The sequence below is a fragment of the Hoplias malabaricus genome, unplaced genomic scaffold, assembly GCF_029633855.1.
Source record: "Hoplias malabaricus isolate fHopMal1 unplaced genomic scaffold, fHopMal1.hap1 scaffold_187, whole genome shotgun sequence".
Taxonomy (NCBI): domain Eukaryota; kingdom Metazoa; phylum Chordata; class Actinopteri; order Characiformes; family Erythrinidae; genus Hoplias; species Hoplias malabaricus.
In genome coordinates this window covers 43,584-59,617 of record NW_027101003.1, presented here as the reverse complement: position 1 = coordinate 59,617, position 16,034 = coordinate 43,584, and the positions used below count along the sequence as shown (strand labels likewise).

The 16,034-nt window shown below is 42.8% G+C and overlaps 1 long non-coding RNA gene across 1 annotated transcript; it reads right to left on the bottom strand.

Moving 5' to 3' along the window:
* Nucleotides 1-5,543: 5,543 nt before the first annotated feature.
* Nucleotides 5,544-7,433, bottom strand: LOC136683896 (uncharacterized). The gene is made up of 3 exons (XR_010799380.1): nt 7,372-7,433; nt 6,905-7,033; nt 5,544-6,325 (listed from the first exon to the last, which is right to left on the bottom strand). It is a non-coding gene; the product is annotated as an uncharacterized lncRNA (long non-coding RNA).
* Between the last annotated feature and the right edge of the window lie 8,601 nt (nt 7,434-16,034).

Sequence of the window (16,034 nt, the reverse complement as noted above, 5' to 3'; positions counted from 1 at the left end):
CCACTTTTCCTTCATCACACAAGCAAATTGTTGGCCAGTATCTTTTTTGCTGACGTCGTTATTGTCCTACAGCACACAGCGCTGTCCAGTGGTCTGTCACGGTTCACGGAGGGCGGACGGACGGAGATGGACGCACACGCTAAAACACAGTACCATTAATTAAACAAAAGATGTAACAAAACAAAGACAGGCAACTACGGAAACAACAAGATAAAGGAAATGAAACGAGGAAATGACAGAGACAGGCATACCAGACTAAGGAACAAGACACGGAAACACTGGGGGCAAAACAACAAGACTTAGAGGAAAGGATCGACATGACTTCGAATAGGAAACAAAATGACTTGACTTGGAATGAGAATGAAACGAATGACCGATACGAGGAAGTGAGACAAAGGGACTTAAGTACATCTCAGACAAGACACACCTGGAACAGATAATGAGAGGGCAGGGTAACAAATGAGACATGGACGAGGAGGAGGAACAAAGGCGGGACACGGGCGGAGACATGGACAATAACAAACAGAGCCATGTGCTGAGAGAGCACATGGCAGGGAAAACAGACATGACAGGACGAGTGCGTGACATGGTCTAAGTTGACACCTGTTTTAGACCTGACCTTTTCTTATTTTTCAGAATGTATTGATTTTGTATTGATGTTATTTTTATATTCACATTTCTGGGAGGAGGCGTGTGCTTGCTTTTCCCTGTCCCAGGCTGGTGACATTGTGTTTAATTGTGTGTGTGTGGGGGGGGGGTCATGTTTTCAGGGTAGCTAAATTTTCGTTAATAAAAGTTTAAAGAACCTGAAGGAGTTTAGATAATCTGTGCATACTGGAAAACAGATGCGATACATTCCATGCAACAGGTGTGAATGATCAGTCCAGATTTAATGCCTTTTTGCCTGTATGCATTTGTCTAGAGCCCAAACAAGCACCAACAAAGGATAGGCTTAAGTTGTGACCCAAATAGTGCCATACTCCCTACAAAAAGCACTTCACAGATTATTAAACTAAACCTGCTGTATTCATCTAGGGCACAGCAAGATAAATGTCTTTGTAATTCAACAGACAACAGTGCAGGAACCATTATTTTATGACCTACACTGTGCACTACATAGGGTGGAGGGATACATTTGTGATTCAGCTGATCTCTTGGTGTAATAAAAGTAGGCTAGCAGTCAATGAGCTGTTTGCTGTCATCCCGAGCAAAATTCGATGCACACATGAGCTTCTAACATTATTATTAACATTACTATTAAACTCGCTCACAAACGTTGTTTCTGTTGTTGGTAATGTGAACACAGCCTAAAAGCCCTGAAAGTAGTATAGAACCTTGATGTGTATTAAGATATTAAATCTGTTTAATGCCTGGTCATTTAAGTGAACAAATGTAGTTCCTCTGTGGTCACAGTGGGAGCATTTTGTTGTAAAATTGATATGACAGGAAGACCGGCATATAAACTGAATCCTTATGACAGAGACATTTCTAGGTTATGATTCATAAATTCAGACTCTTGTTTTACTAAATGCTTTTGCATGCAGCATGTAGAAACAAAATGGCACAGTCTGACTGTTCTGTTCAAGCTTTATGATGAAGGTGTCTGTGTGGACAGCAGGGTCTTTGGTGTATCATTTTATCTCGCCAAGACTGATAAAGGTCTGCAGCTTCCACGGCAGGTGGGAGGTGAGCAATTTCCTTTGTGAAACACGGATACAGGTGTTGCGAGCAATTGGATGCAAATAGTGTTGTCAAATTAATTGAAGTGCTAATATAATTACTGTCATGAATACACATCATCCGAAGAGTGCAGTGGTCTCCCATAGCAACCCCATGGGCTCCTTGTGTGTTTTTAATGGAACATTTCTTTTTCAGGCTGTGCAGCCAAAACCAATAACAGGACCAAACCCATGCTTTAGGTGAATTGGGCCACCATTTCCGGTTGTCAAAAATAAACAGTAGGGCATAATTGCAGCCCCATGAATCAGCAAACACTATTATTCTGAGTGGGAGATTGTTATGGTAATTGTGAATCACATTCGGCATAATTGTATATAATTGTATTGGCGCAGCAGTTGTGCAGGTGTTGAAACGGCAAGTCATGCTACTGATGAATGAAAATTCATCTTCTGGATGGTATTATCCAATAGCGTGTAAACGTCTCAGATATAACGCCTGGCAGCACTCTTGCAGTAAAAAAAAGGATTAGGCCTGCCAAGGTCTGCTCTTATTAATACCTGCTTCTCAGAAGGCGTTGTCAAGGTTTGAATTGTGGTCCCATATTTTAGTGACAAACATGCAGAGGAAGAAAAGCATGTGGAGAAAGCATGGACTTACCATGTCAGCTGTTGCCTGTAATTAGAGTTCATATTGGGCACTTTTATACTTCGTGTCAAAGGGAAAATCGCATTCTCGCAATTGTCCCCAAGGTATTTGAGTGAGCGGCTGAAGGCCTGCTATTCTGCCTTGACATAATGGCCTGTTTGGATGACTAGCCCATACTTAAACTGCAGCGTTATGATAACAGATGACATAAATCCCAGCCGTTTAGGCTATGGTTGCTGATGCTGAGGGAATACGAGTGTGCCGCAAACTAGGAATTTTACCTTGGCCTATGGTATGGCCATCGTGTCGTCAGCACTTCATGCGAAGGGTATCATGCTACCTGCATAACTGTTAGATAAAGCAGTTCTTGAGAATTTATGATCAGCCTCTGCCAGCTAAAGCAAGATGTTTTATGAGGTAAATGACACTGTGTTGACGCAACGGGCCTTAAACCAAGCAGAAGCATTTGTTCCATTTCCATCTCCATTGTAGTCACCACTCCCAAGTGGTGGAACTAAGGCAGAGGCCCAGTTAAGAACACCATGGGCCAGTTTCCCAGACAGGGATTAAGCCTAGTTCTGGACTACGCAGGATTTGGAAAGGAGATTTTGTCCATTACTAGGCTTCATCCTTGTCTGGGAACTTGGCCCAAAATGTCAGTCCTGTGGAAGATTCGGAAACCCTTGATATTAATATTCCATCAGTGTGAGGATATGAATATACATATTTCAGACACATTATTTTGGTTTTAATGAAATGTTTGTGACCTGCGTTGGTCAAAATACCACATGGATCAAACAGCACAGTAGTGTTCTCCCACTGTCTAAACAGCCCTGTGCAGAAAGGCTGATTGTAGCTCCTTTTCCTTTAAATGATATCGAGCCACTCTTTGTTCACCCCCGACCTGAGCACGCAGCAGCGAGGATCAGAAGTTCTTTTTTAGTCATTTTTGCTTGTTTTTTTTCTTCTCCATTCTTATTTTCTCCGTTTTTACGCAGTGCTGTTATTTCTCAATGATTGTTGTTTGTTGTCACTCGAGAAGTGAGTGTGAGAGTGTGTGGGTGACTACATGAGTGAGTGATTCACCCATGCAGAACTTAAATGAATGAATGACTAATGAATGAGTAACAGCTGGTCTGTAGAGGTAGGTCTTAGGGCCATTCTACAAACAAACTGTGAAAAATACTCTAGATTCTTTAGTCTGGGATCTTTCCAACCCACTGCTTTTATCATTATTTGCATTCTACAACCAAGACCTAACTGCTGGGGCCCTCTAATGCCAGCCTGCCGCTATGTGCACGTATGAATGTATGAATTTATGAATGTACACTAGTCCGTCCTAAGTGTAAATGTGTGTATGCGTGGGAGGTCTTGTCACTTGTGTGGGGGAATTGCACTTGCATTATCTGATGAAACCAACTGTAATGGTGTGAAAAGAGCAGCTCTTTACCTTGGCCCTGCTGTGGAATCCCCCATTTCTGCTCTTTCTGTCTGTGACTGCTGCTCCTTTCATGTCCCTCCCCGCAGATTTCTTGTTAAGATTTGTTTGTGCTGTGGTAAAAAAAAGAAAAAAAGTGCCAAGGCTGATCAGATGGGCACTGGGAGCAAAGATAAGAGTGCAGCCCTTCTGTTCTCGCCCTTGACCCTTTTAACTTCCCTGTTGCTATCTTTGGGCCTTTGAGCCACTTTCTGTTCTTTTGGGTCAATGCACATTTCTGTTTCTATCAAAAGAAACTTTGATCACGGAAACCAAAACCAGTCGTGGAGTGCGGGGTTAGCTTTGTTAGCTGTGTTTCTGATACTATAGCAAGTGACTGACTAAGCCAGTGAGTTGCTAGCTACCTCTACCATGTCCTAGTACAGATACTACTTCTCTGAATAAGGCAAAATTGACCAGTGTCAGTCCGTGGGGTGGTTTTGCGCAGGTAGTGTGGGTTTAAACCTTACCTTGGGCCACTCTCTGTGTTTGGGTGGGTTTCAGTTTACTACCACAACAAATGCATATGTTTATAAGTGCTGTCCATAGGTGTAAATGTACACTGAACGATCACTAGATTAGGAACACTGACCTTGTATCTGCACTCACTGTCCATTTTATCAGCTCCCCTCACCACAGTCCACCTGTTTCTGTGCGTACTTTCTTACTCCGTTTCACTCTGCTCTTCAATGGTCAGGACCACCACAGGACCATGACAGAGCAGGTATGATTTGGGTGGTGGATCATTCTCAGTGTGCAGTGCCACTGACCTGGTGGTGGTCCATTGGGCTGATACGAGTGGATCAGACTCAGCAGTGCTGCTCTTACCCCATTTGACCCTGCTCTTCCTGCTCACTGCCTGTCCATGGTATGTTCCTACCTTGTGCCCTATGACTTCAGGTGGACACATTTCAACACCAAACAGGATGAAGCAGGTAGAACAACTTGCCTAGATCACCAAGGACCCGATTTCACAGCTAAATATAATGCCTTTAATAGGAACTTAACAAGACTCTCGTCTAGTTTTGTAGTCAGCAAACTGTTGTGCCACAGCCTGAGCCTTTTGCCTAGTTTTATCTGCTTGTAAACAGAATTTCCCATCTATCTTGGCAAAGTTTACTGTGTAGTTTCTGAGGAAACCTCTGCAGTGAGAGAACTGCCTTCTAACAGGATGCGGGTCATTGCTGGTTGTTTCACCTTCTGGGTTCCCATGACACCGTGGTGTTCACTGTGTGTTGTTAAAAAAAAAAAAAATGAGGGGTGAAATAAAAAAAAAACCCTTGCAGGTGTCTGGAAGGCCGTCTGCTGTGGCAGCCCTGCGGTTGTCTGGGAAATCTCAGGGGCTGGAGGAGACACTTATCGACTCAGACACACACCGTCTCCCTTGACGCCAGCACTGCGGCGTGCTAACTCCTGCGCGCCGGATCAAATGTGACTTCACAGACACTCACCGCCATTTGATCCTGTGGTGAGAAGAGGAATTTATTTGTTTGCACAGGGAGACGGATCCAATTGGAAGATGTTTCCAGTTAATGCGGTTTCACAGCACGGCACAGAAACTGTGCTAACACGATCACAATCAGATTTCAGCCTGCCACCTTAAAATTCACACTCAGATGACTCTGAACAAAAGCCTTGAAGCTCTTGGAGAGATTGTGTGTGTGCAGCTTAGCTCACTGGCCTTACGAAATATAAGTCTTAAAGGGCTTGGGTAAGTGGCAGTGGTTGTAGTGCAGCTGTCTGTTATTGTTTTGTTTTGTCTCATTATATCATTTCCACAAAAAGAGTCTTGAATATTTGAATCTATGAGCAGATGGCGGGATGGAAACTGCATGTGTATTTCTCTAATTTGGCTTTTTTTTCTACTCAATGACCAACTGGCTTCAGCCTCATCTGACTCTGTATTTGGAGAGGAGTGTCAACAGGAGAGCATCTTTGCCTATAGAAGGACTGGCGGAAGTCCATTACTGGGCATAGCCCAAATCTGTGGGGGGTTTTGCATCTGATCTCAGTCCAAGTCATTTAATATTGAGTGTCATCTGATACAGTGTCAGCTCCAAGGTTTGTATTTTCCTAAACAATACAGTTACACAAAATACATCAGTCAGTTGAATCAGTTCAGATTAGAGAGGCTGTATTACGCTGCCAACGTCTCTTAAATCAACTCAACTTTAAAAGAATGACTTGGCCGCAATTCAAATGCACAATATTCCACAAACTTTCCCCCGTATTCGCTGTATAAATTGCACATCTATAGCCTTCCTCTCGAGCTGAGTGACACAGTGGCATGACGGTGAAGTCTCTGGGACATCATAGACCAAGGGTCGGTCCTCATTCTTTCTGTGTGGAGTTTGATGTGTCCTCTCTGTTTTTCCCACTCAGCCCCTGGGGACTGCAGTGATTTCTTTGCTCCTGGTGCCCATCTCAGACCTAGTGGAGTAGGAGGGCTCTCTCAGCGAGGGCATCAGGCATAAACCTCTGCCGAGTTGATTGTTGAGATCAGCTGATTCACAGTTGTGACCCCTGACGGGAGCAGAACAAAAGTGGAACAAGTTATGGACTGGACCCTTGTGGCTAGAAGATTCTAGAAGGTTTTAGACTCCCACTGTTGCACTGCTTAAGATCCACATTCTATGGCAAGCTTGTTGAACTGTTTTTAAGTAAAGCACCTCAATGGCAGATGTTGCAGTGTATTTGTAAAATCTTGAGCATTTTACAGTGTATTTGTAAAATGTTTGTATTTTGCATCATCATAATTCATATTTTATGTTCGCTAACTAAGCTCATGTATGTTGATGGTGCCTGTTTGTACCTGAAGAAGAGGTACGAAACCGAGTGTTATTTTCTGATAGGAGTAGGATCACATCACCAAAACACTGGCATCTTTAACTTTTCAGAGCCTACAGTTAGGTTTATGATAAAGGTTAGGGTTAGGTAGATTATTTAAGGCTGAATTTGCATACTGCCAGAAATTCACACAAACACCCATGATTATAAATAACATGCATTTTAAGTGTCAACAGTTTTTCACACACGGAATCACCTTTAGAACAGTTTGGGAAAATATGCCTATTTGTTTATGCTGTGTTTAATGTCCTTTACCCAGTAGTGAGCTGTGACTACAGGAGCTGCTACTTCGGTTAGGGCCATAAGGCCTCCTGTTCACCTCCTGAATGTCAGGAATCACGGAGGGTGGACTGACGGAGGCAGACACACATGCTAAAACAGATACTTTTAACAAAAGAATATAACAAAAACATAGAGACTTTAATAGAACGGCAACACAGGGAGCTAACAGAGACAGACAAAGGGATGTAAGCAGACTAAACTAAAATACAAAGAGCTAGACAGACTAAACCTAAAATGGAGAATTAAAACAAACGGGAAAGACAGACAGACTAAAGACCTTGACAGAGATACTAACAGAGACCTAGAAAGCTAAATAAACACAGATAGCTAAAGCTAAACATAAACACAGTGCTAAATCAGAAACTAAACACAGAGGACTAGAGCAAACAAGACAGACAGACTTAACAACATGACAAAGGAAACTACTGAGACAGACAAACCAGACTGGGTAACATGACACAGCAACATTGGAAGAGGAACATGACTAGAGGAATGAAACAAATGACCGACAAACAAGAACTGAGACAAGGGAACTTAAATACATGACAGAGACAAGACACACCTGAGAGAGATAACGAGGAGGACGAACAAGGAGGTGGAACAAAGGCGGGACGAAGGCGGAGACATGGACAACAACAAACAGAGCCATGTGCTAAGAGAGCACATTGCGGGGAAAGCAGACATGACAGGACGAGGGCATGACACTGAAGTCAATGGTAAACCTAAACAAATGGTAATTTTGAAGTTCAGGGGGAAGAAATCTTTCAGAATGAAAATGCTTTCCGAGTTTAATACAACACCTGTAATGTCTCTTTTAAATAAGAATGAATATTCATGTATATGCATGATTTTTTTAAGACCTTTTTGGAAGGCCAGGAACTGCCCGAGGGTCCATTTTATTGTCATCTCTGTAACCTTGGTAAAATTGCCTTAAGTAGGAATCAACCTTAATTCACCTAAAACCAATACACTGCGTTCTTAAACTGCAGGCGTCTTACTGAGTTATGAATTTCAAGGCTTTAGCTTCTGTGAATTATTGGCAGCTGTGGACCTGTGATGTAAGCTTTTTTAGTTTTGAGGAAGGGCTTCTTAGAGGACTTAAAATATGCCTCAGCTCTCCCAGGTCCTTGCTTTCATTTCTTACTTCTATAAGTTAAGACTAAATCAATGTAATATGTATGTGATAAGCTTCAGGGTGGCGATTTAAGGGATTAGTCATTTCCAGTGGTGAAATTAAAGATTACGTCAAGACATGTTTAAGTAATACTTCTGAAGCCGGGTTGCAGGTGCCAGTTTTGTGTGGTGTTTCTTACCCAAGATGCACCCATCCAGAGTTCCAGCTCTTTGAACTCTGAAATGAAAATGCTCTTCCATCAGTCAGAGTAGTACATCAGGTCCCTGCTTCATCTCTTTGAAAACAAACCGGGCTCCGGTCTCCACGCTCTTGTTAGATGCAGTGCAGTTTGTTGCCCCAGCACCGCGGCCATTTATCAGACTGTCCTTTCCTGGAGCAGTGGAGTAAGTGCCACACTCTGCTGGTACTCCAGCTGTGTACTGCTTTGAAGGGCTTTGAGGCTGCACTCTGGAAGTTTTATTTCTGGTTAAATACTTCCGAAAGTTCAGTCAGTAGATCGGCTGTGAGTCAAGGCATAATGTAGCCTTTTATAGTTCTTAAATATCAGCTTAGAAAATCAGCTTTACTCATACAGCTTTTGTAAAGTGTTTTATCTCTCTCTCTCTCTCTCTCTCTCTCTCTCTCTCTCTCTCTCTCTCTCTCTCTCTCTCTCTCTCTTTCTTTCTCTCTCTCTTCGAAATTTAAGGCCTGGAAAGAGCTCGATTTCTGACAAACATCATTTGGAAAATGGCAAATGCGCCATAAACATAGTGCAATTTGAAGGTAATGAATTGTAGATAATAACAGCATTTCGAAACCCAGGGACAATGTTCAGTTAACCCTGATGCTCAGAGGTATTAAATGTGGATAAATCCTCTCCATGTTGGCACAGTGGCGCCGACACTTTTGCTGACTTGCCTCCGCTGGCTATCGACTGCTCGACTGGGGCAGTTTACGATGCACATTCAGCCGAGAAATGTGGTTATTGCCCTTTCAGGTACTGTCTCGATTACACACACACACACACACACACACACACACACAGCAGCTTGCATCCACACAGACTATAATCTCCCTCTTCATTATGCGTGCCTTTGATATGATGAGAAGCGTACGTCTCTGTTTGATTTCCGTCTTTTTGTCACTCCTCGTCTCGAGTGGGGGCTCGGAATGACGGCTACGTCATCAGGACCCGCAAACGAATATTATCCTCACCACACGGTTTGTTTACACTCTCCGCAGAAGAGCTTTTGTTTGTTTGTTTGTTTGTAAACAGCAGTGGCAGATTGCAGATTAGAGACTTATCAAACAATGTGCTGTGTTTCCCCAGCAGCGTGACGATGATGTACATTAAAATAATCTCCATTAATCATTTTGTCTTCCATCTTTTTTATTTATTTATTTATTTATTTATTATTTTGGAAAATGATTAGAAGCCAGTAGGAGGCAGTTACCTCTTATTGCTTTTGGAGCCCTGTTCAGCTGACACCTTACAAACGCTCTTAAATTAGATTTAGCTGAACAGGCTGGAGTAGAGGGGTAGGGGGCCTGTAGTGGGTGGGAGTGGAGGTTTCGATGTAAGTTTTTGGCAAAGGTTTAATTCCTTGAAGCGCAATCAAGGGCCAGGATGGTTTCTAGCTATTAAAAACAGCGTGCTCAGCAGCCTGAAAGCTGTACATGATGTATAATGCGATCCGTTGGAGTTTGGCGACTTACAGAACAAATGAATTCACCCCTCGACTACAAATCCTGTCACATCTTGTGGAAATGATAGGGTTTAGTGCAAGAGACTGAGCTCGAGTGCTCACTGGAGCCTGCACTTCTTTTCAAGGGGAGGCTGCTGTAAAAAGTGCTTCAATAGATTTCAAAAGCTTTCCCCTGCAAAAGGCATCAATGGAACCACAGTCTGTAACGTCACCAAGCTTACGCCCTGGCGATTACTGAGAACGTTTTCAGCTTCCCTTAAAGGGACCTGTTTCTACCGTTTATTCCGAAAATGAACAAAGATCTGGTCTTAATAAAACATCTGTGACAGGCTTGGGTTAAAATGCAGAAATATCAAACCTCACAGCAGCGTTCTCACTCTGTCAGCCCTGTTCTGTGCCTGTTCCTTTAAATGGTAATGAGCCACACATTGTTCACCCTAACCCTGAGTGCACAGCAGTGAGGAGTGAACAGCAGATGTTTTTGCTGCATTAAACTTCATTTTGCACTCTCACATAAACAAGGGTCCGGCGCTGCGATTGGACAGACTCAGACAAGGAGGCGGGGCAATTCTAAAGCCCCCACCCCTGACAGTAGAGGCAGAACAAAATTAGAAAAGCTCATTTTACCCCATGCTTTCTTACCTCAGCAGCCCACAAAAACAGACTGGGTGGTCTTATTTCATCCTGGGTGGGTGGAGTCTCCAGATCACTAATGTACACATGCACTGAAGTAGTGACTGTTTCATAATACGTCCCCTTTAAAGCAGCGTGTCACGGACCAGCATCCTGTAGAGTGGATGAATGTGTCTGTATTGAGGCGGAATGTTCCTCCTGGCTCTCCTCTGTAACCTTGTACACTCTTCTGCATTTTGTATGAGTAATTTCACAACAGATGCCAGCCGTTTTCTGCCCACGTTGTTTACCAAATAAAAAGTCTCGGATATTAAACACAAAAAGAATTCAAGGCTGAAACGTCAATGACTGTGTGAAGGAGCTCGATAAATAATTAACAGGAGCGGGGAAACTTTAAAGCTCAATTATCTAAGCTCCTCTCGGAAAAGCTTTTCCAGCCGCAAATGAAGTAAATCTTGGGCTGAATTAAGCAGTGGTGGGCATTTTTTGTTGTAAATCTGTTTTAGTCTATTTTAGGGTGTAATATGTATCCAGAAAACTAGCAGCTAATGCTTACAATCCTTGATATATCTATCGCTCCTTCCTTCCGTCTGCTATCTGAACACACAGGCATCTCCCAGCAACAAAGCAGTGTGATCCACTGCTCAGATGGTGTTAAGATGGTTTTGCTGGTGGTGTAGAATGATTAGTTTAAAATGGAGGGTCCTACTGGTGTGATCCCAGGGGTGTGATCTCTGGGTTTGTGTGTGCTAGCCTCACCTCACCTTGGCTGACGTTGCTCTTCATGTCTTCAGCACTGCAGTGAGTGAGTAGCCAGCTGTTTACCTTGAGAACTGTTAACCCTTAAGACTCTGAAAATCGTCAGAGCCAGCGTGAGCCAGCGTTCCTACACAGCCGACTGGGTCTGTGAATTCCCAGGAGGCTCTGGACGCACCACATTCCTGATCAGGATGAAGTGTTTGTAGGAAAAGAAGAATGTGAATTCCGTTAAAGGGAAAACTTGAGTCACGTTAAGTATAGTTGGATACAGCTGTGTGTGTGTGTCCATAACATGAATCAATACACATCATGCTGAATACATTAAACAGAATGGAGACGATTCTGGGGACCCATGGCTTTCACAGGAAAACACACTCGCAACAGGTTTGTTTTCATTCAGAAGCTCTGCATCTTTTAACGGGACTGGAACTTGTTCGTTAAACTTGTCTGTAAGTTTTTATTCACTGTTTGGATTACTAAAGAAACTCATTTGTAACTCGAGTTGCTTAGTTTGTAGCATTTTAAGTCTGTGAATACTTTTATGCAGTTAGCAGTCTCCCCAATTTTAAATATTTTCCACTTTAAATAATCTGTAACAGCAAGGAAGATATCAATATTACCCACCAATGGAGCAGGAATAGAGCAATATCCTTATCTCGGGTTCATAGTTTTCAGGTGACTCACAGAGAGAAAACCTGAGCCATTCCTGACCATATTCCCTATTTACTGAGCCAGGGCTGTGTATAAACACTAGAGCTTTTTCCAGTATGCTAGCAAACAGTTATTTTTTAAATCATTGCTTTAATTGTTTAATGAATGAAAGTCAATGGAATTCACCATGGAGATAAGACTCTCTCTCTCTCTCTCTGTGTGTGTGTGTGTGTGTGTGTGTGTTGAGTCTACAAAACAGAAAACACCAGATAAAGCCCATGAATGCAAATCATATAAAGACTGAGACAAGGTCCACCTCAGAAAAAAAATGACACCATAGCAACCATTAACTGTACCGAACCATATTAAATATAATTATGTAGGCCTACTATAATGGTATAGCAAATAACACATGGTACAAATATAACACTGCAGTCTCTCAGTGAACTTTCAGTCCAACTGTAGATCTGCATCTGTGTGTATTGTTCCCTTTAGATCAGACATAGCCTCTGGCCTCTGTTCAGAAACACATCTCGACTCCTTTCTCACACATACCTCTTATTAAATGTGGAGCGACTTTATCTTTAGAGATTCTAAAGCTATATAGTGAAGGTTTTATATGCAGAGTATGTGTCTGAACCCTGCTGAGACTCTCAGTGTTTAACAGCCCGTTAATAAACGTGTGGATCAGTTGAAGAGTCTGCAGTTGGCCCTGGGTCTGCTTCTGTGTCTGTAACATGGTAAAGCCACTGGTGTTAAATGAACGCCCACGGTGACCATTTACTTCTGTGAAGAGTGGAAACTAAAGCTAAAGCAGTTCAGCAGAATGTGTTCAATTAATCCTGCGCATTTTACTGATGTGTTTACTGCGCTTTTATTGTGAATGAGTAAAGTTACGCTGCAGAGCTCGGCAACAACTACAGAAGACCACTAAATCAGACGCAGGCCAGAGAGGGAGAGGGGGAGAGAGGGGAAAAGGAAATTGTCCTCTTGTCTGTAAGCGAAGCACAGGGCAGACTGGCTTTTCCTGCTGGAGGAAACTCGGGGGGGAAGGGTTTGGCGCAAAAACTTTCACTCGCGGAAATTAAACTGATTAAAAGAACAGAGGGAGAGTTACAGTATCCCAACACAGTGAGAGAGAGAGAGAGAGAGAGAGAGAGAGAGAGAGAGACTGCTTTAGTCCATCAGGAGATGTGGTCATGTGCTTTCCTGTTTCTCTGTGACACAAACTGCCCAAAGCCTAATGAACACAGTGCCATGGTGGGTCTCTCTCTCTCTCTCTTTCTTTCTTTCTCTCTCTCTCTCTCTCTCTCTCTCTCTCGTGTACCTTCTATATATGTCTTTTATTGATAGACAATTTTTAAATGTTTAATTCTGTTGACCAACCTTTGCCCTGATCACTCTATTTCCCCCATCTCTCTCTCTCTCTCTCTCTCTCTCTCTCTCTCTCTCTCTCTCTCTCTCTCTCTCTCTCTCTCTCTCTCTCTCAGCGTGTAAGGAGTTGGTGCCGGAGTTCAGGGACAGGAAGCCCAATGCTTTGGTGCAGGTGGCTGTGCTGGACACTCATGAGCAGGGCATCATCGGCTACGCCTGCACTGAGGTGGTAGAGGTAATTGAACACACACACACACACACACACTCATCTGCTGAATACTAATACTCTGAGTACCAGACTATTTGTAGACACTGAGTGGCCAGTTTAAAGATATTCAAATAATTCTAACAAAACACAGCACTGCTTTAAAATTACTTGTCATACCCCTCCACAAGGGGGTGCTCTTTAGTGCTTTGCATCAAAGACACAGGTTCCTTGTTGTCGTTTTCTACCTTCCTCACTGTTAACAGACAGTCTGACCCTGATGGACAATCGAATACTCGAATTAGTCAGAATGAATATAAGAGCAAAGGTCAGTACTTTATCACTGCCACATCCTTAAAAATAGAACTGAAGCTGGATAGGGAACTGTTAACTGTACAGTGGAGTAGGCACTGTACACATGGGATGTTTAAAGTGGTCTGTTTGACTGTGTGTGTGTGTGTGTGTGTGTGTGTGAGAGAGAGAGAGAGAGAGAGAGAGAGAGAGAGAGAGAGAGAGAGACAGAGAGAGAGACAGAGAAAGCTACCTAGAAAGTCTTTGAGCCCCAGAGTTATACCCTCACGAACAAATACACACACACAGTCACACCCACTTTCAGTTGTCATGACGACACTCTGCAGACTCATATTTGGCGGCAACAGCTGGTCATCCCTTTGCCTCCTTTAGGAAATACAGAAACACCTCCTGCCCCCTCCTCCTGAGTGCCACAGCACTGTCCCATCCCTCCTTCCTCCCCCCCCTCCCCTTTTTCCCTCTTCTCTCTTTCCCTCCCTCCCTCCCTCCATTTCTCCTTCCTCCCCACTTCCAACACATGGGCTGTCTGTCCCTCATGAGTGCACAAAGAGAACTCTATTTCCCTCTAAATGAGATTTGCTGGAAGAGAGAGAGAGGGAGAGAGAGAGGGAGAAAGGGAGAGAGAAAGGGCTACTCTTTTTAACTCTGCTCTGACTACAGTTAAGCTGTGTGAGGGTCTGTAGTGACAACACATGATAAACGCTAATGCTAAATTGGGCAGCCACCAAGCGCACTGGAGCCATAAACCACTGATTAGCTCTGTTCTTGTTGCCGGCAGTTTTGAGGCACCGCGCTAGCCTTTCAGAATGCAAACAGCTTTAGACTTGAAGGTTTAAGCCCAGTTTAAGGTCGCAGACGTGCGCTGGACTCTGGACCAAGGGGCCACTGGACATGGGCTTGTGTTTGCGAAAGCTAAGGAGGAGGGTAGGTGTCAAAACTTTTTACTGACTTCACTCCTACACCTTTTACTTTTATTGACTGCCACTTTCAGGCAAGACACGTCCAGGTCAAACTCAAGGGGAGTTCCACCCAACCTCCCAGAACTCTGAAAACTTCAGTAGCAGAGATGTCAACAAAGGAGGAACGGTTTGATGTGAAATGGCCCATTACAGAAAAACTCAGTGAAGTATGACAGGGGTAGATACGGCTATAGAACCTTTGTATCCCTCTGTAGTGAATCTATTTCATTGTATGTGCTTTCTAATAACAGTCATCTGGTGAAAGTGATAATGCAGTGCTGATAATAGTCGATAAAACTGTGGTTAAACGGATAGAATCATTTTTCTCCGGGGACTACTTTTCCTTTAACTTTCATGCATTAACTTTGGGGCTAACATTGTGGTACCTTTCAGTGGCATCAAATATGTGCAGATGTTTTATTTACCTGAAAAGATGGGATTTAAAAGTATGTTTAATTGTTCATTTTCTTATAAACAAACAAACAAGACCCAAATATTAGAATAAAACCAAATATTACATAATGATTCTGTGTGTGAATGTTGATTTACCTCTTCTCTTGGAAGTCCAGTGTTATTTGGGGTTATCATCCAATACCTAGCTTTACAAGTTTAATAAACAATTCATGGCAAAAACCCCTTTACTTATTATTAATATTGCATTTATTGTAATTATATACAATTTTATACAAATGCCACTTTTATTAATAAAGGATATTATTTATAATAATAAAAATCGCCGGTGCCTAAGGCTTGTGCTCAGTCCTTGTCTGAAAACACGATCCATAGACTGCTTCAGGACTTCAGACCAGGGTCCATTCACTCAGAACCCTTTGTTCGATGGTGATTTCAGTGCAGCTGTAAAACTGTGTGATTAGTGCATGTTCAGGTTTGATAACTCACTCTATTGTGGCTTTTCTCCTGTTGCAGACGGCACTGAATGATTTCGCTTTACTGCTGCCTTTAGAAATCATGACTAGGAGTGTTTAAGGAGTGTAAAATTAAGTTGTAAAAGCTTTCGATTCATTATTATTTCATGGTACAATCGTGTTTAAGGACAATTTATTAGGAAATGGCATCTGTGTTCTTTAAAAGCATCTTACCAAGATCTACTGAGCCATGGGATGTAGTAATATGCAAATGAGAATAAAGAGCTAGCGAGAGGGTAGAACCGATCTCTTTTTTTTTTACCATATTGTTAATGACAAACAAAAATGAAGAACCTCTGTATCCACCCATTGGCCATTACATTAACCTCCTCCATCCATTTTCCCAGATGCGCTGACCATACAGAGGCATGTTGTTGTCCCACAGTTACAGACGTAGTCCATCTGTTACTCTGCATGCACTGTTCTCCTCTTTCAAGCTGTCCCTCAATAGTCAGGACCACCAC